Raw genomic sequence first — 24,807 nt, 5'->3', positions numbered from 1 at the left:
AAAAATAAACTTCTCATGTTAAAACAAATATTTTTTTTATGATTTGATGTTACTTTATATCTGCTAAGCCTGTTGTAAAAATTGGAGGTAAAGTCAGTGTGCAGTAAATAGTAGGAATTGTCTCTGAAGGTACTTTATCCTGTTCTGGTTTTAATACATAACCTACTATCAGTATTGCCTTCTCAAGCTTTATGCAGGAAAAAACAAAACAAAAACTTGTAAATCTGTCATTTTACCAGCATTATTTTATTAATTTGTATTTTTTATTTATTTATTTTAAGTTCTTTAAAACACGATGAAACATGTTCTAAAAATATGTTTTCTAAATGTTAAATCTTATAATTAGCTGCTAATTACTTTAGTAACTTTTTTTTACCTAATATTTCTTAATCTTACTCGTGTATTTACTTAGTTGACTACTTTTAACTTTTATTTAAATAAAGTAAAAAGTTAAAGTGGGTCTATGCACTTGGGGAACTCAGTCTACGTTACCCATTCATTTTTGCTTTCTATTACATTTGTCAATACCTTAGTAAAAAACATGTGTTGGTTTGGATAAAAAAGAAATAAAAAAAACACATCCCCAAAATATATTCCCTTATTGGAAGCTCCATCGCTTACAAGAATTAAGGCATTTCCAACAACTGAACTGACCCATCAGTAAAAAAAAAAAATGCATCTAAAATTCTGTTTAAGGTGAAACTGTTAGACCACTGAATGATTAATAACTTGGACTGATTCAGTTCAAGATAGAATGCCAAGAATAAAGTAATTATGATTGTGTCAGATCTTGAAAATTAAGACAACATATTAGTTTATGTTAATATATACTTAACTAATTTGAAAAAAAAAAAGTGAAAATAAAAATCAAACACCATGCCTTCTTGGTGTTAGAGCAAATTGGAGTTCTGTTTTATAAATACAATCCATTTTATTCTGTGTAATAATTAGCGCTGATCTATGAGAACATTATATCATGTTATTTCTTTACATAAACTAACTTTAGCATACACAATTAATGCCATGCATAATGCCACATTCAAACATGGGAGAACTCCGTCAGTAATTGGTATCTGTCTCCAAGTGTAAAAGACACACTTTCACAAATTTTACTTGTGTAAAAATATCTAATAAAATGTTTTAGACCATCCTTGTTTTCTTCCATTTCTGGTTTTAAAATATAAATTACCCAAAAAATAAAACAAAAAGCACAAAAGACAAGGGCAGCCATAACATTTTCCCATGCCTGCATAGATGTGTTTGTGTGTTTTTTTTTCCTAAACAGAAAAATAAAATGTAAACAAAGGACAGAACTCTGCAGGATGAAACTTCCGTAGAAGCTGGTGAACAAAACTTTCTAAACAGCATTTGAAATGATCATCACAATGAAACACAAACGAGTGCAATAAAGTCCACAGTAAGAGGATGTGTTCCCTAACTCTGCTTCCCTTTGCAAAGGCACCGAGTACCTTTATGAGGCAAAGACTCCCTTTCTCTCCTTCATTTCCCAGATTAACTGGCCTGCTTATTGAAGTCTTGGCTTGAAGTCAGTGACTCTTTCAAACAAATGAAATCAACTTAATTGAGTCGGAGTTGCAACATCTGTCCTCCGCATAAAGAGCTAATAAAAACTCTGGGGTAAATTTTGCATTCCAACAAATTTTTCAATGCACTCCTTTAGATTAAAAGCGTGGGTATTGGAAATGTGTTTAAAGACCTTGAATATATTTGCATGTCAGATAGCAGGAGGCATTTATCATACCAACCTACAGCAGGTCGAGTTTAAGTGGATGCCTCGGCAATAACAACAAGGATTGCTGCTATTATTTCTGTAAATGAAATTGAGCTTCCTTCAATAAAAGAAATTAAAAAGCAAGATCATATTGGTTTGTGAGTGTTTCTAGCTTAAGCTCTTTAACTGAGGTGATGTGTTTATATTTTTCCAAATGTTAGAAATATTTTAATAGATGGATGAGCTGCAGCAGTAAATGAGCTGTTGAGAGAAATGCTTATCCTGGAACCTGTTTCTTGTGCTTGATGATTTCATACCTCAGCTAAATCCTTTTAATCTGTATCTGTCCAGTGTTTTTGAATATATTTTCTATTGGAAATTTATCCAAAAACTAAACTCAGTTACTTCTTAAGGAATTAAATAGATCATGAAACAAATACACATATCAGTGGTGGGCGGTGCATATGGTAACTAGGCCTTCAGTGGGCACCCCTCAACTTTATCTACTTTTTATCCCTTGATCTCCATATATACATAGCGCAGATGTGTATCTGCGGGCATGAACAAATATCTGCGGGCATGAACAAATATACATATATGTATGTAAATATATATATATATATATATATATATATATATATATATATATATATATATATATATATATATACACATTTGGATGTCAATTTGCAATAATGGGTGTCAAGGGGTTAATAGCACCACCTTCACATTTTAACAAAAGAAACAATCAATAGTATTCAAATATGAAATGCAACAAGCGCAGGTCTAACTGAGACAAAGATTAGTGTGAGCGAGAACGCTAAGATCAAGTAAGCAAGAAGCCCAGTTAAGAGCACCGCAATCCTCTACCTTATAACCACAGCTCTGACACATTTACACCATCAGGAGCCATTTAAATTCAATATGCCTCTAATTACCAGATAAAATGGAGATTAAGCGTGAAAATTAAATATATATAACACTCACAAGAGGTGCTGATTATTTACAAACAAAATCCTTTTACCTGTCTTTGTGCAGGAAGTCTTTGTATCTCCATTAAGGATCAGCCATTGAGGCCAGAAGAACTTTAAACAAGAGAAAATCTAAAATGCTGATTGTCGTTAGCTTAACTTGGCTGTAAATATTTTGCTCTAACTGAGCAATCAGAGGACAGAAAATGCTGACAAATGTGTGTGCCCTCTAGCTGCCCCCAAATCTGAAATATGATTGGTTGAAGAAAATGCTCCTCACTAATATTGTTAGATAACATCAGCCAGTACTGCTGATTCTGAAGGCCCTGGGCAGATTTGATTGACACAGCAATGCACTAAGGCTGAAATCTGATTGGACAAAAAATATAGAGAGACCACATAAATTTAATGTAAGCAGCTCAGTCATCAAGAGATATACATACAAAATGAAGAGAATCAATTGTTTTGAATACAATAATAGAGCTGGAAAGAAGAAAATTCAAGTTTAGGTTGAGAATATATATATGTTAGTGTTTCTGATTGATTTTAGGCCAGCAGAGAAGGCTTTGAAGGCCCTCACAACCCACCACTGATATATATATATATATATATATATATATATATATATATATATATATATATATATATATATATATATATATATAATTTTTTTTTTACCAGATCTACATTTTCTCATCAGTTGTTGTAAGTAAACACTCAAATAAGGGAATGATTGCACAATGAGCTAGCTATAAATTTACTTTGTCATTTAAAAAACAAGTGAAGAAAAGTATTTTTTTTACTATAATTTAACTTCCCTCTGTTGTTTTGTCTTTACATGTTGTTGTTTTAGGTATCACTGTTCCATCTCTGATATTTTAAAGCAACAGCTGATTGTTTCACCATTCTGCCTTGATGTCTCAGGCAAAACAACTGTAAGCATAAGGTGTATAAACAGTGTAGGATTCCTGATATCTGCCTCTCTAGTATCGTTCATATGTGTACAAAACATCTACGAGTGGAGGTACTGAGATATGAAACAAAATCAATTTAAAATGAAATCTATATTAGTGAAAACAAAAAAAGACATATCATAAAAATTAAAAAAAAAGCATGTACAATGCATAAAACATAAGAGGATTTTAGTTTGGGCAACTTAGACACCTTTCACCTACATGCAAACATTTAAATTTAATAATTTTCATAATGTCTAGAATCTGTTTCTTGCTTTCTGTGAAAGTTTTGCTCTTAAAATCATAAGATTATCGAAGCTTATCTTATCATTATTGCTAAATCAAGCTCAGCACTACAAAAAAAATGGAAACAGATTAATTCTATCTAAAACATTTGTTTTTTTATTATAACTTGAAAATTATATGTACCTCAAAACAAAACACATAGCGCTAAGGAAATAATTTATCATCTCATAGATTTTCTAAATGATGTATTTACAGAAGTGAAAATGAAAAAAAAAAAAAAAACCTCAGGGTCTTTTGTTTTAATCATGCTAAACTGGGTTTATCATTATACTTTATCTTCACACCAAAGACATAAATTAAATCAGGTTTAGTTGTTGCCATGTTACTTTAATCATTGTTTGAAAAGGTGAGACAGGAACAAAACACAAATTGTTTAGGATAAAAGGCAGCTAATCTTTGAATCTCTTCATTATGGATATATGTTCTGACTTAAAGGAATAGTACACCCAAAACATGATTAGCCTTCATTTTCTACTCACCCCCATGCTGAACAACACTCTGGAGTACTTTTTTGATATCTCAAATGCATCTGGAGATCTGGGAGGTTTCTTGCTGTCTGCTGACATTCAAATAATGGAGGTCTATGGTGCCCGAGACAGAAAGGTCCATAAAAGTCCACAAAAAACGTGTCAATATTCCTCCATACTGCTCGTCCAATGTATTCCAAGTGTCCTGAGTGGGTAGCATCCAGAATTTACTCGAAACAAAGTCATTTAGAATGTTTTTAGAGCATAAACAGTAGTGTATAGGATTTCCTGAAAGCGCGCACATGCGCGATCACGACGCTACGGAAGCCGGCAGACCAAACCAGATGAAAGTGCGCATTCAGCGTCTGCTCTTCCAATAATGCAATGAAGAAGGAATGTGCCGTTTACCTGTGCAAAGAAAGAAACAACGAAAGACAAATGTCTGAGGACTTCAGTGTTGAGGAAGAGCATGAGTTCTTTGCCGAGCTGAATGCGCTGGTTTGGTCTCTCTCTGTGTGCATGTTCATACTTTCACTGTCTTAGTGATTGTTTGTACTGCCTTTTTTTGGACTTTTGTATGATCATGGTCTGTTGCTGAGCAGCTAAGTAGCTAGCGGGATGTTTAGCAAGTTAGTTAGCTTGCTGCCTAAACATTGTTGTTGTGGTAGGTGATAACTGCATCGCTTGATATTTGGCAAACTTGCTTCACATGTGAAGTATCTCAAGACTGTGTATTTACTTTACTAAATTCCTTATTTTGCGCAGATTGGGTTTGAATCGCGTTTTGCAATGAGCTGCATAAATCTGAAACCAGTACAAAATGTAGTCGCGTTTGTTAGCCATAAACCTCACGAAGCTAGTAACGTTATGTATAAACTAGCGTTTACTGACGATCCTAGAAGCGTTTTTTGTCTGACTGTGATTTATTGTCAACCACGGAATGCATGGTCCCTCTACCTTTATCTAAATGAGTCCCCGACCAAACAAGTGTCATTGTTTGTATTATGACTTTGTATATGAACATTTATTTCTCTTTGTTGAAGTTATAAGCGAAGGCTAGTCACATACCGCAATAGACATGGTGATTCGTTGCGTTCGCCTGTCTGCTAAGCTCAAAACAACCGCGCCTGGTTTGACGGAGAAACCAGGAGAACAGCTGTGCATATTTACGACAGTGCACTTTTACTTTCGCCCTCTGGGGGGAGCCTCGCTGGAAAATCAACACAGGTTGCATAGTGTACCTTTAACAGAAAAAAAAAAACTAAACAAAAATTTTTTTTCAACTTTTATTGAAACATTTCACTCTGAGAAAAAAAAAGAAGGTTAATAAATGTCTCCTGATTCCCAACTGTGGTCATGCACTTGAATTAACCCATGGAAGGCATCTCTGTCCAAATTCTCTCCTGATTTGACTAATCAGAGTCTGGTCTGCTGTAACTGCCTCCAAAGCCGTTGCAGCCTGAGGACCATGAGACTTGACGGGCCTAATGACATCCTGCATATTCTAAACTTATTCTTGGACACTGTTTACCTCTACAGGGAGCTGTAAAGGCCTTGGGCTGCCGTCATTCTCCTCAGCTGTTTCTTTTGAGGTAAGAGTTTATAAATAAATAAATATATATATGTATATATTCAGTGTTGGATGTTCCTTTACATTATACGGGACTCACAATCAAGAATTCGCCCCAGGGAGATAGTAAAAATATGAAAATGGTAAGTAGAGGTTAGGATAAATGCATTTATGGGAACTTTTTAGTGTTTGTATTTCTGTCTTGTGGTCTGTACTTTGCTCCTGACCTGTCTGGAAGAACTTTTTATAGCTGCTATAAGGACTAGAGAAATGTATACTGGAACATTTCTTATAATGTCTTAATAAACAGATATTTAGCCTGTTGCGGTTTTAGCTTTTTTACCATTTCCTGCACCGTTAAAACTGTAATGATTCTAATGACAAAGAACATGAAAACTTCAGGCAAAGAAATAGAAAAATAGTGAAAGTGACAGAGGGAAAGAAAGGAGCGCACAGGAAAATTGACCCCCCAAATAGCTGCCATTGTAGATGATGGATTCCTCCCTAATCGAAACAGTTTGCCCAGTCGCCCAGCTGGGCTTCATGTGCTTTTGATTACTCTCCGCCATTTAGTTCCACAAAATTACATGCTGCCTAATGGCCTTTTAATGGTTATAGGTTTCTGTGCTCTTTAATGAGCCTGCACCAGTTGGCTGCTAATGCCCTATGGAAATTTGGCAAACGTCCAGTGTGGTTAAGTATATTTCCCTCCAGTTTACAGTTTACTTTGTTGTGTGAAATCGCAAACAAGGAGGCTGATGTGGAAATGCAACTTTGTTTTCCTGTTGGCTTGTTTCGATCTTCTGTGGAGCAGGGCCATAATTGTACTATTAAGCGTATGATTGTTTACACCCTTGTGTTCCCTGTGTTTTTTTTCTGAGGTGATAATGAGGGAAATATTCCATCAGAAGCAACATAAGTCATAAAACATGCATATAAAAATCCTATTTGATTGCAAAAAAGTTAGTTTTTTTTTTGGTCACAGAATCTCTCTCAGGAAGGCGAATACCAGTTATGGAGATGAGCTCACCCCAAGAACTGATCATTGACGGTCATAACTGTTTGCGTGGCTTTATCTCTGCAGCCCGTTTATTTTGGTGACTTCATGCATGCATACGTGCATGTAAGTGTGTGTTTGTGCCTTAATGGGGACCACAGCAGCTGCTTTTTGATGAGTGCCTGTTTACTGGACCTAATTAGGCAGAAAACGGCCACAGATATCCTCTCCTAAAGCAGGGCTGCAAACAGATGGCCAGAGGACCCGAGAATATGTCTGACACCATGCCCGACTTGGATAGCCACTCAGCCGCCCATGTGAAGAAGGAAAAAAACAGACTACTTGGAATATAAAGTGCCAAAAGTACAAACATTGCATTTTGTCTCATTTTATGTGAAGGACAAAGAGAGTTGTGCATAAATAGCCTGGCCAGCCAGTCTGACTTACACAGTACATATTCGATGCACAGCTTCTCAATCTGGGAAAGCTTAAACTCTCCCATGTAATACTAATTACTAATTAGCCCAATCACAACACAGGAAAAGGGAGTCTAGGCTTGCGTCAGAATTATCAATAATGTAACAGGGCCTTTTTTGCATTAGTAACAGTTGGGGCTGCTGACCCAACAGAGCAGTGTTTTAATGACGCCCTTTATTATGTCCAAAACATACAGGATATATCTTTAAAAACTCAACGAATTTTCTTTTTTACATCATATCTCCCGATTCTTTTAGGGCCGCCAACCTGCTCCTCTCCAAACTAATATGCCATGTTAAGCCGTAAGTGACGATAATCATTCTGGCTGGCCAGCCTGGTGCATACTTGGAAAGTTTAAGGAACAATATTTGTTTTTTTTTTTTAGATACATTTAATTTTTTTTCTTGCTGAAAATTTGTCATATCTTGGTGCTAATGACTGGCCTAAATGCTCATTGCATTCAACTGCCTAGCTCCGCCCAGTTTCTTATTACCGTTCATCTGTTCCACTTGTTTCATCCTCTTATTAACCTGCCTTCTTCCAGTCATCAGTGTCAGATTATTTGAGCCAAGTGTAACTAAGTGTTTTCTGATTTCCTGATCCTGACCCATTCGGCCTTTGAACCTCTGAGTCTGCCTTTTCCCGTTCTGAGCTGTTTGCCTGACCTTACTTCAGACTCCTGCTGGATTCTTCCTGTTACCAAACCCTGGACTCATTCCTGACACAGTCCTGGATTTCCCTTTGGCATATCTTTGGATCTCTGATCTTCTGGCACAGACTCCTGAGCATCTCCTCAACACCGGCTTTGACGGTGTCCCATTTTGTCAGCAGCCGACCGCCTGAAACCAACCTCATCCTCTGGGCACGGACTGAACTGTTAAACCAGGTTAGTGACTCACACCTTCATAATTATCCTCCACCATCCAGCCAACCTACCCCAAGTATAGTCATGTAGCAGAATGGTCTGGTCAGATTCCAAACCGAAAATCGAAATGGGAATTTTATTAGACTTAAAATTGTTGTTCACAGATGCTTTTCATCCCATCCGACTGAGCTTCAGCATTAGCTTAGAAATATCCATCTCCAGATTGACAAACATTTCGAAATCAGTTTGCTTTCACCTCACAATTATTCACTACTGTGTGTTATTTTACCATATAAATTCACACAAAACACACGAGTTGTAATTCAAAGCAATGTTTCAAAGATATGAATTCCTTCCCAAAGCACTGTATAATGATGAATGCATAGGAGGAATTTCCACTAAAAAAGGGACAAGGATGAACTTGTGGTCTTTGTCATACAGCTTCTGGGGTTAATCCTCCTACATAAGCCCAACAGAATTTGACAGGTCTTGGGCAAAAAACCTACTGCCTCCCTAATGGCCTCAAGGAGAAACACTGCTATATACCTTCTGCTTTGTGATTCTATATATTACCTTACCTGTCTGGAGTGTGACAGAGGCTTACCCCAGGGAATGAGCAGGACTTTTACTGACACTTAATGGATCACAGAAGCAACTCGTTACATGCCTCTATGATGAAGACATCATCACATAGCTATGCAGAACAAGAGACCGCAGGCACCCTCTTGTTTTAAAGAGTTTTTACCACTACAATAGAGGAAAAAGGAGCTACTCATAAGTATAAGTTAACAATCTGACCACCAGCAATACTAAGTTGAAAACAGACTAAGCTGTATGGTCCAAAACACCTAAAGAGCTGTATTTTAGTAGTTTAATTTATAGTAGTTTAAACTCTCTTAGCCTGGTGTTCTTCAACACCTGTTGTGATTTATTGCATATCACTTGAGTCACAGAAAACTCCAATCCAAACAAAACCTTTAGTAAACCAGCGGCATCTGCACCAATGGTAAAGCTGTAGCAGAGTCCTGCCTGGTCTGATTTTTTAAAACTGTATCCACTCACACCCATAGAGTTCAGAACCGAGACCTGATCCGTTACTTGCAATTATCCCTATTCAAAAGCTGGCCACGACCGCCCGGACCTTTAAATTATAAAGTACGACTCGATCCGGATCACAAAGTGTAAAAAGCTGTTAATAGTAACAGAGGCAGCAAAGAACATTGCCTCATGTTCACATCCAATTGACCAAAGTAAGAAGGTTTGCCGCATTGCTTAAAAAAACAGTTATCTGGATATTCTTTAATCAATTTATTTTTTAAGACATACAGTTAATAAATAAGAAAATATAAATAAGTTTAATTCATGCTGTAACTCTCTGTATAATAGCTGCCCATATTTTGTTCATTTATTATACCCGCTGCCCGCACCTGTGAAATAATATGGTGTTTATTTCTACCCATAGCCTGGTGCAGGATTCTGAGCTGTAGTACATATGCCGGTCCCTTTGGTGGTGATGTGACGGTGCAACAGATTCACACCCAGACTACAACAAACACTGTGCATGTGCAGACACCTATCAGGAGGTAATCATAGCAATATGATGGTGAAGAGACATATACAGGGTACAAGGGTAGGGTGGGCTACAATGACATCGTAAAAAACGGTGCGGTTCACATTAAATGGGCTTTCTCTCATTTTTAAACTGTAGGACTCGGTTTCGAAAACAATCTTTCCCAAAACCATCAATTTAGATACACAGCTTTAACGACAGAATATGTTTGCGGTTACATCTAATCTTGTTTCCTTTCAGCTGGTGTTGCTGGTAGTAGAAGAGAAGATGTGCTTGAACATCTCATTCTGCTGTTTCTTTATTTTCATCAGAACTTATAAATCAGAAGGAGATCACATCTACTTTAACCATATTCTTGTTCAAAGTCTGATTTACAAGTTGGGAGATGATAGTTGATATGCGTGATTGATGGCTAACAATGAGCAATCTCTTAATTTTGTATGTTAAATCCATTGTCAATAGGTTTCCTAAAGTAATATTCTCATGTTACTTAAGTTAACTTAATGACAAATAAACGGTTAGATTATGAAAATGTATCTGTTTAGTAAAGAAGGAAGCCATATTGGAATTTCATCCTCCGGATATTGGTGCATTTTTCCTCTCAGAACTCCAAGACTAAGGAAGCCTCATCCAACATCTGACTTGGAAAATTAAAATTGAATTCATGACATATCTGTATGACCTCCTTCAACCAAGCATGGAGGAAAACGTCATAATAGTTTTGTTCTTTTCTGTCTAACACCATAACCAACAAAAAAGTCAGAGCTTTGACACAACTGTTAAATTTCTATTCAGATAATGTTATTAGGAAAACTTTATTTACTTTATTTATTGTTTTTAGTTACAAACAGTTTGTATTTGCTGGACCAAAATAAATGCATTAAGTCTTCAATTTCTGCCGACACAAATGGCCAATCAATTCTGCCCTTTTAATGAAAAAAAAAAACATTTTTTGGGTGGTAACAGTTTATTAGTTTAGTACAACATACAACACTATCTACTACCTACTATGTCTGAACTATAGATGTTGCCATCTACAAATACAAATTAAAGAGAAATTGCTTGAAATTTTACAATATGACAGTAAGTGCTGTCTTTGTTCCTGCTGCCACTATTGATATGATTTGTAAATCTACAACTATTTTTACCATATTTAAACGGATGGTCCTGCCAGCACATACACTTACTAATGGCCCTCATGAGGATGCACAGGTGCTGTAACTTAACTCAAACTAATACAGATGAGTTTGATATGATATGACTCACTTTTGCCTGCATGTATTTAAAAGTCTGAATATTACCAATGTGACAAGTAATCCACACTAATCTGTGTGATATAAAAAAGTGTGTGTATACATAGGTGGGAGGTTAGTGGTACTCTAGAGGGCAGCAAGAGACCATCTACAATAATGACTGCTTATATCATCTTTTGGCAATGATATGTTTATGGGGTTATTTAGTATTTTCTCAATATGGCAGTCTGCACTGGCATACAGTACCTCACATATTTTTTTTATTGAATTCTAACTTTTTAGGCAGCTCTAGATAAAATCATGATACGCAGATTTAAATTTGTATTGATTATTATATTAACTCAGCTCAACTTTGAGGTTTTATAAACTTTAAAATATGAGCAAGTTTATGACAAGAATCTCTCAATAAAATAAGATTTCAGGTTAAGGATTTAATGTGATGTTGGTCATTAAATTAAAAGCTGTGAGTGTTCACATATTTACAAGTTTAGCAAAAGCTGTGGGACTGAGTTGTTGCCCATATTTTAGAGCAGACACTTTTCTTTGCAATAACATGATAGACATAATATTTTATTTAGAATCAAGCAAAGTGAAGTTTATTTTTACAAGAATATGTGGTTTTCGATGTTGCTTATATGCAAACTTTACATTACAGTTTGATGTTTCAGCCCCTTCATCAGCTGCGACTCGCTACTCCACCAAGAGCGGAGAAAGCTGGATTACTTTTTGACCAGCCGTTAAAAATGTTAATAATTTTGTATAATTTATGAAATTATATTGTAGATGGTAATGTTCACGTGCTTTTCCAGTTTTTATACTTTTTTTTACATTGCAATGGCAAATTTTTATTTTTATTTCATTTTATTTTTTATTTAGAAGTCTCATCAGCAACCTCTTGTTATGTAGAAGGCAATATATTCAGTGTGGTTAGATGTTTAATCTACCCGATCACTTCTTTGAAATTAGCATTTTAACTTTGTTTAATTACAAATGAATACATTTAGACAAAACCTGATGTTAGCCTTCAAACAAAACTTCATTTTTCTACTAAGCTGTTGTCAGGAGTTTTTCTCTAAAGTAAGTGGGGGAACTACAACAAAAGAAAAAATACAACCACGAAAAGCCTTGAATAAATGCCATGCCCCATTTCTGTATTTTTTTAATTAACCAGGTTAGTCCCTTTGACATCTAAAATTCTTTTGCAAGAGATTCCTGATCAAGTGGAAAGCAGCATGTAACATATAAAACACATTAAAAAATCATACAAAATGAAAAACACAAAAACCATATAGAACAAATTAAAACTGTATAAATTTTTACCTAAAACATTTACACACAGACATAATTAATTGCAGGGATTTAACAAGAATTTTAAATTCTTTCAGCGACACAAGGACTTGAATGTGAAGTTCAGACTGTAATTTATTCCAAGTATTGAATGCTTAACTTTTCTTGCCCATTTCAGTTCCTACTTTAGGGACTGGAAAGTGTCCCCATTTTACCTTTATTAATTTTTTTAAGTTTCTATGCTCATTTTAATAAAATAATCAATCAATTCCTACATCAGATGTAACATGTAGGCCAGCATTCCATACCAAGCCATGACCATCTACTTCATACAGTTTTACAACATGTTGATAATAGGAGCTGGACTCTATTATGGAATTGTCCGCTGTCATCGCGCTCCCAGAGTGGACCGCAGGCTGTTAGAAACCTGACTCTTCCATTTGGGACAGCGTGGATGAACAAGAAGGGATCAGTTCAGGAATGATCAGGCCGCAGAACACTGTGAACCTTCACAAACAGTGTTTTAAACTGCATCCCCTGCCGACAACATTTTTCTCTGCATTGTATGTGCACTATAAATCATTAAAACAAAGCAACACTGGGTACAGTAATATCAAACCCTCACACTAACTGTCTGTGTGTGGTGCCATGCAAAAGTAGCCCCACCCTAGAACTTTTATGGATTTGCACAAAAGGTCTACAGAAAGTGTCACTAGAAAACTGCTTACATGAATCACAAAAACATCATCCTGTCAGCGAGCTCTTTAGGAATGTACAGATAACTTTATGCTGCCTTTGACCTTTACTGGTGAGAATCCTACTACTTTTGGACTGGACCTCTCATTGGGTTCAAACACAGTACAGCAGCATCACAGGTAGAGAAAAAGGACAATAACACATGAAGCTAGGTAGATCCAAAGTAAATGGGCAATGAACAAATGTCACCATTCTTAGATGCTGCACAGACCTTTTAATTTGTTAGCCTTTACTACCTTTCTTAATACCTTTATGCACTGACAAATCCGGCTTCCAAATCCAAATTGCCCCTTAATCTTTTATTATTAAATTTACATTTTGGAAAACCTTAAACATGATCTTAAATATTCCTATTAAAAGTTAATTGTTGGACTAAACCATTTAGATTTTTTTATAAGAAAATACAATATATATAGCTGAAGCTGTATATTGTAAAAAGAAAACACATTTTTTTGCTTTACCTTTTCCATTTTGTGTAATATAACAACCAAACTCAGTGCTCACAATTTAGTGATATGTTAATATTCAATACCCCTTCCCCCTTTTTTTTCATCTTTTAGGCATGCAAGTTTTTACTAGGTATGTGACAATAGCTGAAGCTCATAATATTAGTCAATAAATTACATTGGATTAATGAGAACAGTGAGTTTTTAGGGATTTCTCTTTCTAAAGCCAAAGAGCAATGGAAATTGAGTCATATTAAGTGCAACTGAAGAGCTGGAGTCCATTGCCTTTTGCATAGAGTAAAATGTTATCTTGTTTTATTTTTTATCTTGTGTTGTCTAGGATTGGTTTATCACCACATGCTTTTGTAATTAATTATGGAAAATATGCTTTTCCAAGCTAAACATAAGAATGAAATACATTTTTTGGCCACATTTGCTTCTCACGTTTGTGTAGATAATCAATCAGTCATTACCCTTGATCAGTGTTTAGCTACTTGTGAGTCAACAGCATGTCTTTATCATATTTAAATCCAGAGCAACGCTTATTGTTTTGAGAGCAGGCTGCACAGGAATTATTTTCATGCTGGGTCTTTGTGGCAAATCCAATATTTCAAATTTATTGGGCTTTTCTGCCTTAAAGCAAGTGTGCACATCCAAGATATGATCAAATCTCACCTTTGAGTTCAACCACCGCAGCCAGCCTGCTTTCAATTGCAGCCAGCATACGACTCAGCTCCTGATCTTGCTCGTAGCCTCAGCCTTTGTGAGCGCATCAACTGCTCAGCCTGATCAATGCCCAAATTGCCACCAACATCCTCTATAATTGTAGATACATCATGTATCCTCCAAATCCAAACAAGAGAAATCCGAGTTTCATAAAACCAAAAATCCATACATCTTCAATATCCTCAACTGACAGCATTGTGAAACACACCATCCTCTAAGCCAGCCAGGAGTCCATGGTGTATCCCACAAAATATGTCCTGGCAGGACAGGACGGGTCCCCTTTTACCAGCTGACCAGATCCATTGTTTGAGCTCAGGTGATATGAAGAGAGAGCTCAGAAAAGTCAAGACACAGCGAAGCATGGACAGATCAGGGAGGTCAGGGAGATGCAGAGCAGCAGGAAAATATGACCGCTTCCTTCAAGAGTCACAACAGAACACTGTTGCTTAGAAAAAAGACTGAACAACATTTTTTTTTTTTTTTTTGTATGCTTTATTCCCAAAATCCCTAAATACACAATGTGTGCGTAATAAAAATTCCAGGTTAAGATTCTACTACTCCTGTAGGTAAGGGACAATTAACTACTGGACAAATTAGAATTACTGAATAACTGAATGACCTCTTATATTAAAGCTACACTGTGTAACTTTTAGCGACATCTAGCGTCCAGACTGCAGACTGCAGCAACATGAACATCTCCCCCCCACCGCTTCTCCCCCCCAACAGTACGGCGAGCGTTACGGGACAAAATGTCTTCCACGACGTCCGCATCACCTACCTTCTCAAGTGATGCGGTTTGTTTACATAGATAATTTTACAGATAGTATTTCATTAGTCTGTGTAGGGCAGGCATCCCCAAACTCGGTCCTCAAGGCCCCCTGTCCTGCAGGTTTTAGATGTTTCTCTTCTCCAGCACAGCTGATTTTAATTGATAGTTGATTAACAGGCTTTTGCTCTACTGCAATCATCACAATCACCTGTGCTAAAGCAGGGAAACCTCTAAAACCTGCAGGACAGTGGCCCTTGAGGACCGAGTTTGGGGATGCCTGGTGTATGGTATAGATTTCATGTAGACTTAAGATAATAAATATACCCGTTATTTTTTCTACATCGTTGTGACATTTTGGCGATCTCGCAATCGCTAGTTTGTTGGCTCTGCGCTGCCGTAGCGCAAAGATGTCTGCCTCCATGGCTGCGAGACCCGCTCCTAAGTAATTATAAATAACGAATTCTAAGGCAACGCAAATATTAAGGTTAAGAGGCTGAGCTCGTAGATGATGATAAATAACATAGTTATGTATAATATATTACATTTCTGACTGTATATCCCTGTAATTATTACACACTAGCTTTAACTGGCATGTGGCATTGTGACAGTTATGTAAAGTGATATTAATGTTTATATACCTTGATTTTAAAGATTAACTTTTATACAAAGGCAAATCTTTTCATCCAATTTAATTCATCTAAATATATTTGTACAAATGTATCCAGTCCTAAACCAAGACATTTGCTGCTTTTCAGCAAAAGAGCAGCAGTACGTATACATGATTGAAAATGAGAAAATCTTGAAAAACATTGGGCTTTTGGACAACAGCTTTATTTTGGCTGGATGCTTTGCTTAGTAGATTAATCGCCTAGATGTTCCCTTTCTGAATCACCTGTTTCAGCAGGAAAAGTTGTTAACAGCTAATTTAATCCAGTGCTAAACTCTTCAGAAGTTAAAGAAACCTTAAGCCCACAGCACTTATTTTCTTCTGCAGTTACAGCTAGACAGTGGTTCCAAGCAGACCCTTGTAGACTCAGGGAGGAAATTTCTCAATCTGAGGCAGTGGGCTTTTACAAAATGTTGTATTTCACAAGCAATGTAGTAGGGTCCAAGGAATAAGAAGGGCTCTGTGAGCAATCATGGCTTCAAGAATAGATTGTATATTCATATCTGTTTCTTCCTGTTTATGCAGCTGCAAAGCTGATAGACAGACAATTATGTCAGAGTTCTCTAATAAAATTTAACAGAGCACATAAACAAGGAAGGGGACTTTTATATAACTGGAGCAATGATCTCAAATCTAAACTTAAATATGTCTGGGGTTGTGACAAGGGCAAGCAAACAAAGATATAATCATAAGTATTTGATCATTATTTTCAGACTCGAAAATCCTCCTTCATATATTGGAGATCAAGCAGCACTCGTCATAACTCCTAAACGTAGGACTTCCTGGTCGGCAATGCCTGTTTCCCAGTCTGTGCTCTGGCTCCATGATGAACAGCTACTGTTTTGCGGGGTAGAATCAGGGGACAATCTGGAAAATAAAATTTCTTAGCTTTTAGATATTGCAGAAATATCCCCAGGGTGTACAATAGCACCATCTGCATGGATGGTTAGACGGGCTGTGTTGTGGTGTAGTTGGTAGCCCTCTAGCATATAGAGCCTGGGTTTTTTGTTGTACCTTTTTAGGCTGAAAACCTACCCAGAGTCTCTTGCCAACTGCTCCATGACCACTGAAGACTGGGCCAAGCTTAATGTGTTTCTACCTTATTATGAAAATAAACTTAAAAGGTTGTCTGATTTAAGGAAAAGTTAAATAGAGGCAAAGTGTAAAAAAAAAACCCAAAAAACAAACATCCTAACATGACCAATGCTGGAAGGATTAACATAGAGCAAGAAACATAGAAATTCACTGTCTGGTAAATCCATAATAACAAACATTTGAGTATGACAAGCCATAAAAAGCTAAATCCAAACTTAAACCTAAGCTGTAGATCCTGCCCATTTATTTTCCTAGTCTGAAAGAGAAGCCAGCCTAATTAATATGTTTTATGTTTTTAATTTGAAGACCTAATTGTCTATTATTTTTTATCTATGTTGCCCAACAGTTGTGTTTTATATCAAGAGACATTAAACAGGCATAAGGACATAAGGCTATTGTTTTACAATAAATCTTAACATAAATGTTTGTTTCCACCAGCAGTTTCTAAGAATCTAAGTTGTTGCAGTTTTTTCCATGTGATGTAGTCTTGTTTCTGCAAATGCCACATCATTTTCTTTGTAGCAACACATATTCTTTAGAAGGAAGATTGAATGCTGAACATTGGCAGTATTACTACGAACATCAAGTTTGCAAATATTTGCAATGTTCCTGATCCTATTACCAATATTTGTGAATAATCTGCTTTATGCATAATCCATATTAGGAATTTAATCATTCTGTTTATAGTAGCTCTCGTTTGCAGTACTTTACTGTTTGTTTTTAAATTGTGCCATTCTGAAAAAAAATGCAAATGTGTGAAATTTATTCTGTTTGGGTTTATGCTAGTAGCAAAGTAATTTCTACACAGTATGCCATAGTTATAATGTTTAATAAAAGCCCATGTGGCCATGATGTATCACACAGTTCACACAGTTTGAGAGATTAAAGCTGTAACTTTAAAAGCTGCTTCATTTCAGCACAAAGCTGCAGACTCAGCACTAGGATTGGCCAGCGGAGGTGTTAAAGAGGCAAGACAGATCACTACTGGTGAGAGTTACACGAGCTTTGGTACTTAGTGCGGCTGAGGATTTGGAAGTAAGCAGAAGAAGAGCAATCCGGGGCAAGGGTGATGACTCAACATGGATTTGTGATCCGACAAACTGTTTAAGTTTTCTGGACATGTTTGTAAAGGATTTCAGATGATTACATACCAAAAATAACCTATATATAGCCCACGTGCAACATTGGCATTTATATAAATGTGAGTTTTTTGAAAATGTTATTCATTACTTGTTGTTATTTTATTAGAAACTTTATCTAATGCCTGCTACGAGCTGTCAGAGGTGAAAAAGGTTGCTGTTCATACTCTGTAATAATGCTCTATTATTATTTATGTTAAATTAGTTTTATATTTAGATAAAAAAAACAATTTACAGGGTAGAACAAAAAAAATATATAATTAAACTTACTGTTGTGGGTAAAGAGATATTGCAATGCTTAAAAGTAAAAAAAGTAACACTTGGCTGGATGTACCATAATGCAAAATCAGTTTGGTTTCTGATGGAAGATAATATCTGACTGGCTCTTAAAAAGAAGTTGTTCAGTTTGAGATGTGGAAGGAAAGGAATGTAATGTGGTTGAAGAATGAACCATTATCATTAGAACTGACCTTCATGAAACAACTAAGCTACTGCTTTTTCCTGCTGGTTATTATCTAAAAAAAAAAAAAAAAAAATTATATATATATATATATATATATATATATATATATATATATATATATATATATATATATATATATATATAAAACAGATTACAATTCAGTTGTAAGTTGGTGGGTATCTCTGTTTATTAGCCTTTCAAGACAATTAACCACAAAGCCAATCACATAACATCAACTTATTTTAGCTTGACATCAAGATGTGCTGAAGTTCTATCTGAGGAACATATTGGTGAAGAGAAGGAATTCAGTTTCACTGAATGGAGCTGAGCTTTATTTGCATTGAGTAGGATGGTCTTCAATTGTTGATATCAGTGGAAAATGGGCGCACCATAACAAAATTATAGACTGAGTAAACAACCTATTGCTGCAACCAACATAGAACAAGTACCTTGTATGAGGGCAGAATAGATCAAACCTTAAAGCAGAAGAGATTAAACACCAAAAGACCAAGTTGTGTGCTGCAACTGCCAACTAAAATCATAAAACTGATGCTCCAATTCAATTAGGCTCAATAAGGTCAGGTCAGAATAGGCTGTAAATAAGTATGGATGCTTCCTTTCGATGATTAGACCACGCAGTGCGATGTAATGTCCTGAAAAATGTTTTCTAGCACACTACTGGCTCTCCTTGAATGTTAGCCTACTCAGGTAGGTTGACTATCCTTTTATGTTTATAGAGTGCACCAGCTTTTTGAGTACTTTAAGCAAAATGAAACACCATGTTAGCATCTCTAAGGTCCTGTGTATAGCAGAGCCAGACTAAAACACACTTTATTTTGTGTGGAAAAAGTACATTTTAAATGTTTAATGCTGTTACTGTGCCCCCATCAGTGCAGCAAATAATGAAAAATAAACGAGACAAGCTTTTCATGTGAACTGCTTGTTTGTGGAGTCAAAATGAAATCTAATATTGTTTTGTAATTTCAAAACCAAACACAGTAGCAGAATAATTGGAGCACTGAGTGTCATTTTGGCACATCAGCTGTTAGTTGAGAGGGACCACCTTCAGTAGTTTTATATTCACTGCACTTTGGCACAAGCCAACTACAAGACAGGTGGCAGGAAGTTATTTCAGTAATTAGTAGTAATATCATCAGCTCACTTTCCTGACGCACAGACACTTCTTCCTGGCACCACACGCTGATCACTGCTCACAGGGTGTCAGTGTATCCCAGCATGCAGTTAGGATGTCTAAAATAGGCTGTGGCACAGCTGGGGCTACAGGAATTGGAGAAGGAGGAGATTTCCAGCTAGTTCCCGTTTGCAGACACTCATGCCGAGGCTGGTTGCTGCGGTTGTTACGCTTCATGTTCTGTCTTGTTGGGCTGAATCATGCAGAACGATGCTTTCAGTTCCCTGGCAGTGATGAAGGACAGTCTTTGGCCTTCAGATCAAGGGCAGGAGCTGCCCTTTGGAGGGTGCTTAGGAATGTTGCAGCTGTCAGGCAGTTATGGACGGAGTCGTTTGATCTGGATTAGCTTTTGTTGCAAGTAGCTGAACAAACATTGTTATTCAAAAGCTATATGTTCCCTCATTGTCTTGCAATACAAATGACCCTGATATATGCTTCTGAAATTGAAATTAAGTGATTCCTGCAAATATTTTGACCTTTGTTGATGTTTTGACCTTTAAATGAGAGAGAGGATGATGGGTCAGTTAAAAAATATAAGGCTTAAAGAAGGGTTAGGTTATAAATCAATATCCTTAACCCTCTAAAAACCAGCTCAATTCATCATCTGAAAATAGGGTATCGCACGACTGCAAACATACCCACTTCGAAGGCGACGCAGAGCTCCAAAGCTCAAGTGGGAGAATCTGCTCAAAGGAAAACTATTATGTGTGTGCTTAATAAATCTGGTCTTTGTTGAAGGTTGAGAAGAAGAAAGACGCCTTGTTTTTGCAATAGTGAGTTTTTGCAAAGAGAAGCCTTGAAAATTGTTGCTCACGCATATTCCACTCTGAAGCTATATCTTAAACACTAACTGGCCAAAACTTTTGTTATAAGTGACCAAAGGAGATGAAGACATACTATAAAACTTCAGATGATTCTAAATTTGGGCTCACAACAGGTGCATGTTTCAATTCATATCAAAACTGCTGTGCTTTTCAGTTGTGGTCCATCGCACAGAATTCCATTAAAAGATGTGAAACAGTTCAAAGATTGTAAACAATAATAAAAAAACCCTGCAAGTAATGATTTTGTAAAACATGTATCTAAGTAAACAATTTGGTACATTGCTTTAGGCCCTTTACTCTCCCTTCAGTGTTACTAAAAAACATCAATCAGTTCTCTTTTTTTATTATCATGCATTTTCATTACATTACAGTATTCCCACATTCCCACTTAAACTTGTGAAATGAGCTTTAAATTACTGAGCTCATCACTGGATCACTTAATCAATCTAAGAAAAAGAAAGAGGGGTCAAAAAGGTTTTTGCACTTTACATTTTTCCACCCCACATGTGGTATATTTTAGCACACAGCTTCAACAAAGTAGACACTTTGTTTAAATGTGAGACATTTCAGTGGAACAATTAAAATAAATCTTGAGGTGAACCTCCATTAACCTCAGTTTAGTTTGGGTTTCAGCTCTCCTGGCCCTGAGGACAGAAGGTCTTCGTTGCATTTATACTAAGGAGGGAGGCGAACGCTGCATTCAATTAATCATTTCTTGAGATTTTAGATGCTGTAGTTGCATTTTGCTTGGATCATTGAGTTTATCAGTTTCATTGAGAAAGGCACTTTATTATTGTTCTTTAAAAAAATCCTAAAACATCAAAGGAAAAAACTAATTATCTGAAATTGTAATTAAGGTCCTTAAAGAAAGTAAAAGAGACACATTCGTTGCACAAATTATATAATACACATTAAGAGTAGTCTATTAAAGTTTAAAAAACCTGATGACTGATCTCCTACTGCTGTCGAACTACAAAGTTGATAAGTTCAAATGAGAGCAAAATGTTTTGAAACTTGAGAGCTTTTATTGAGGGTAGTTTTAAAACATTAATCACTGGGGATAAAACATCGTAAAAAGTCTAAAGGCCAAGTGCAAAATTAAGTTCATCTTCCAACTTTTGCAGGTCTCTATTAACTGTGTTTATGTTGGGATGTGATCAGAGAGCCGGCTCCTGTGATTGCTGTGTGCTGATGTAAACTCTGCTCCGTTGGTTCATGTTTCATCCCTGAAGGCCCAAAGTGGCAGGTATGTGTCGAAACGTATAAACACTTGAAGGGAGATGCCCAAAATGGAGGACTGCACCGTGGCAAATGCAAACCGGTCTTCAAATACTTAAAGCATTTTATGCATATAAATGCAGCACAAGTTAATAAAGAGAAAGAAAAGAGACAAATGTTATATATGTAGTCAAAAAAACATGTGTGCAATCATATGTCAGAATGGTGCATTTATTTTACATCTTGCTCAGTTACTTTATGGTAACTTTTGCAGTTACTGTGCATAATTTTGAAAACATTACTCATACTGTCTTGCCAGATGTTTTGGTGCTACATTTGGCATATACTATAGGGATTTTTCTGCCCTCTTGAACTGATTTTTGAGTCTTGCAAGAATTGTCTGCATCGGGCTGAGTTTCGGGCATCCTGTGTCATATAGCCTACAGGGGATAGGATAACAGGGCACTCTTTGATCAACAATTTTTCTAGTGTGAGAGGGTACAGTATGGTATGGTATGGTATGGTATGGTATGGTATGGTATGGTATGGTATGGTATGGTATGGTATGGTATGGTATGGTATGGTATGGTATGGCAGGCATGGCTTGGCATGGTACGGTATGCTATGGTTCATTATAACTTTAAATTCAGCATTTCTGTGAATGCCTTGGAGGTTTACTATAAAGTAAACAGCACCATGAATGCCAAGGAACACAGCACACAGGCCAGGAATACAGTTGTAGGGACTTTTAGGGATATGAAATAAAACATCATCAAAAGCAAAAAGAGGATCCAGTTTTCTTTAATCCATCTTCCAAAAGCTAAGCACAGCAAAGCAGCAGACCTGGCTCCTCCTGTAAACAAATATCAATGATATAGTTACTACGGTAGATAGATATAAGTAAGGAGAAACTGCAGAAAGCCGCTTTGATCATGTTAAACCTAAATAAAAAATCTTTTGGGCCTCTAAATCAATGAACATCAACATGGTGGTGGTGGAAACACCATGCACTGGATAAGCTACTTTTTAGTAGTGCTGAAAATATATTCTATGTTTTATTATGTTTGTTTAATGTGAAGTAATACAACCAAAGCGGTGAGTTAAAATCAAGCCATTTATTTGATACAAAGAGCTCTGCAGAGATCACGCAACAAAAACCAAAGTGGCAAAACCAGCCTAACAATGTGATTCCCCACTCCACGCTGATGGTGATATAAATCTGAGGAAGATACATTAATTCATTTTTCATGGTCATGTTGCAAAGTCCAACACTGTTGGACCAATTTTCTTGATTTTCTTTGTGAGATAACAGAGATGCAAATTCAATCTTTTCCGAGATTAGTTCTTTTGAGTGATTATTTAGTTCTGACTGGATAGGATAAGTATATTCAAAATTTAATCCAGACTAGTACTATAATTGTTAGACAAATTCTTGTTGGGGGATGAAAGAGGGAGGGGTTCCCTCTGTGCAAGAGTGAGCTGTAGAGATGGCACAAGTTGCAGCATTCAAAAAGATATACTCCACTCTTTTGATAGGTAAACAGCTCCACATGCTGTTTTTTCAACTGGATCTCAGCCTACAAATACTTTCTTCTATCAGTCACTCTCTGTCAGATTGTCTCTTTCCCTGCATGAGTCCTTTCTGGGTGTTTTTTGTGCACCATCTTGTCCTTGTCTTCTTGTGCCTTCTTGTCTACCTGTGCTCTCTCAGCTTCTATGCTGATAAAGATTCTCAGTCATCCAGGTCATAGTCATTCCGTAATGACTATGACCTGATATTACATATTATATTATGATATTATGATATTACAAGCTAACAATGGGACCAAATGACCCGCTCGTCGGTTTCAATTTCCATGTTTCCAAGCAATACAAGGCCTTGTATATATTAAGTCTCAAACTCACTGCGTATCCAGACATTTGAATTGAGAAAGCTTCCTGGAGGGGAAGCAAAACGTCTTCAAACCTTGGAAACCAAGTCCACTGGATTGTTTTTAAAATTTTACGAAAGAGTATATCAGCTTTTTTTTTTTGGTAACAACCTGGACTTCCTCTGCCTGCTACTAGCCTGTTATGCCTGAAATCTGCCTGTTCAGTCACCATCTTCCTTCTCAAGCCTGCTACCAGCCTATTTTTCCATCTTTCTCTACCACAGACCTGTTCTGCCCACATCTGCAGCTTAGTCTATCATCTGTTCATTCGTCAATAAACTTTAATGAGCAACACTATTTCTGGCTGAAATATAAGGTTCTCTAAAGCCTTTGGTTACAGAAAGGGTATAGTGTTCTATACACATAGCATCTTTTTGCAAGGTGCTCTGAAGGCTATATCTCACACTGATAGTTGATTATAGGCTCGCTCAAGTTCAAAGATGTTTTATTAACGAGACAAAAAAAAAACAAACAAACTTCCAGTTAAATTTTCTTTTTTTAATAGGTCTGGTGATTTTGGTTATTTGTTTTCGATGATTAAAATACTTAGTAATTCATAATTATTCAAAATTGATAAAGAAATAGACAAAATAGAATAATCATAAGACAAGCTTACAAAGTGGAAAAGGTCATCGTGCCATGACCATTATTTAAAATGGTCTCACACAGTAGATATGTTGTCAATCAGCAAAGGCTGAAAAAGAAACCCTTCATATAAGGAATGTACTTTTGCATATAATTCTATCTATTCAATTTGGAGCTGAGGCTCTGTTATGCTGGTAATGTTTTTCAAAAGAATTAAGTGGTCCAAGAGCAGTGTGAAATTTAGTGACTCCAGTTTGGGTGCTCTAACACTTACCCCTCATTTATCACAAGCCAGTCGTAGAAGCATAGGACCTGTCTGTGCTCACATTTAGCAACACAATTTACCTTTGCCTCTTTGCATGCAGAGTCTATTTGTCACTTTAATCTCGGTTCCAAGCCTTCATCTTCCTTCAGTCAGTTTAATGCACACAGCCATGGACTGTGGCAGTATGTCACCTCGCGGCTGCATTAAGGCTTTAACGAGAGTTCGAGGTACATTTCTCACCAAGATGCATGAGTGCGCCTCTACATTTGCATGAAACCCACCC

At 36.5% G+C, this 24,807-nt stretch overlaps 1 long non-coding RNA gene across 1 annotated transcript in view; it reads left to right on the top strand.

Annotated features, from left to right (window-relative positions):
* Positions 1–5,818: 5,818 nt before the first annotated feature.
* Positions 5,819–24,807, top strand: part of LOC119798071 — a 34,003-nt gene continuing 15,014 nt past the window's right edge. Inside the window, exons 1-2 of the long non-coding RNA XR_005282661.1 lie at positions 5,819–6,021; positions 8,149–8,359. This is a non-coding gene — a long non-coding RNA (uncharacterized LOC119798071). The remainder of the gene's footprint in view (positions 6,022–8,148; positions 8,360–24,807) is intronic.

The sequence above is a fragment of the Cyprinodon tularosa genome, unplaced genomic scaffold (genome assembly GCF_016077235.1).
Source record: "Cyprinodon tularosa strain WSP-4 unplaced genomic scaffold, ASM1607723v1 ctg61, whole genome shotgun sequence".
Taxonomy (NCBI): domain Eukaryota; kingdom Metazoa; phylum Chordata; class Actinopteri; order Cyprinodontiformes; family Cyprinodontidae; genus Cyprinodon; species Cyprinodon tularosa.
The sequence above is the reverse complement of the archived record's forward strand: the minus strand, read 5'-3'. Positions and strand labels throughout refer to the sequence as shown.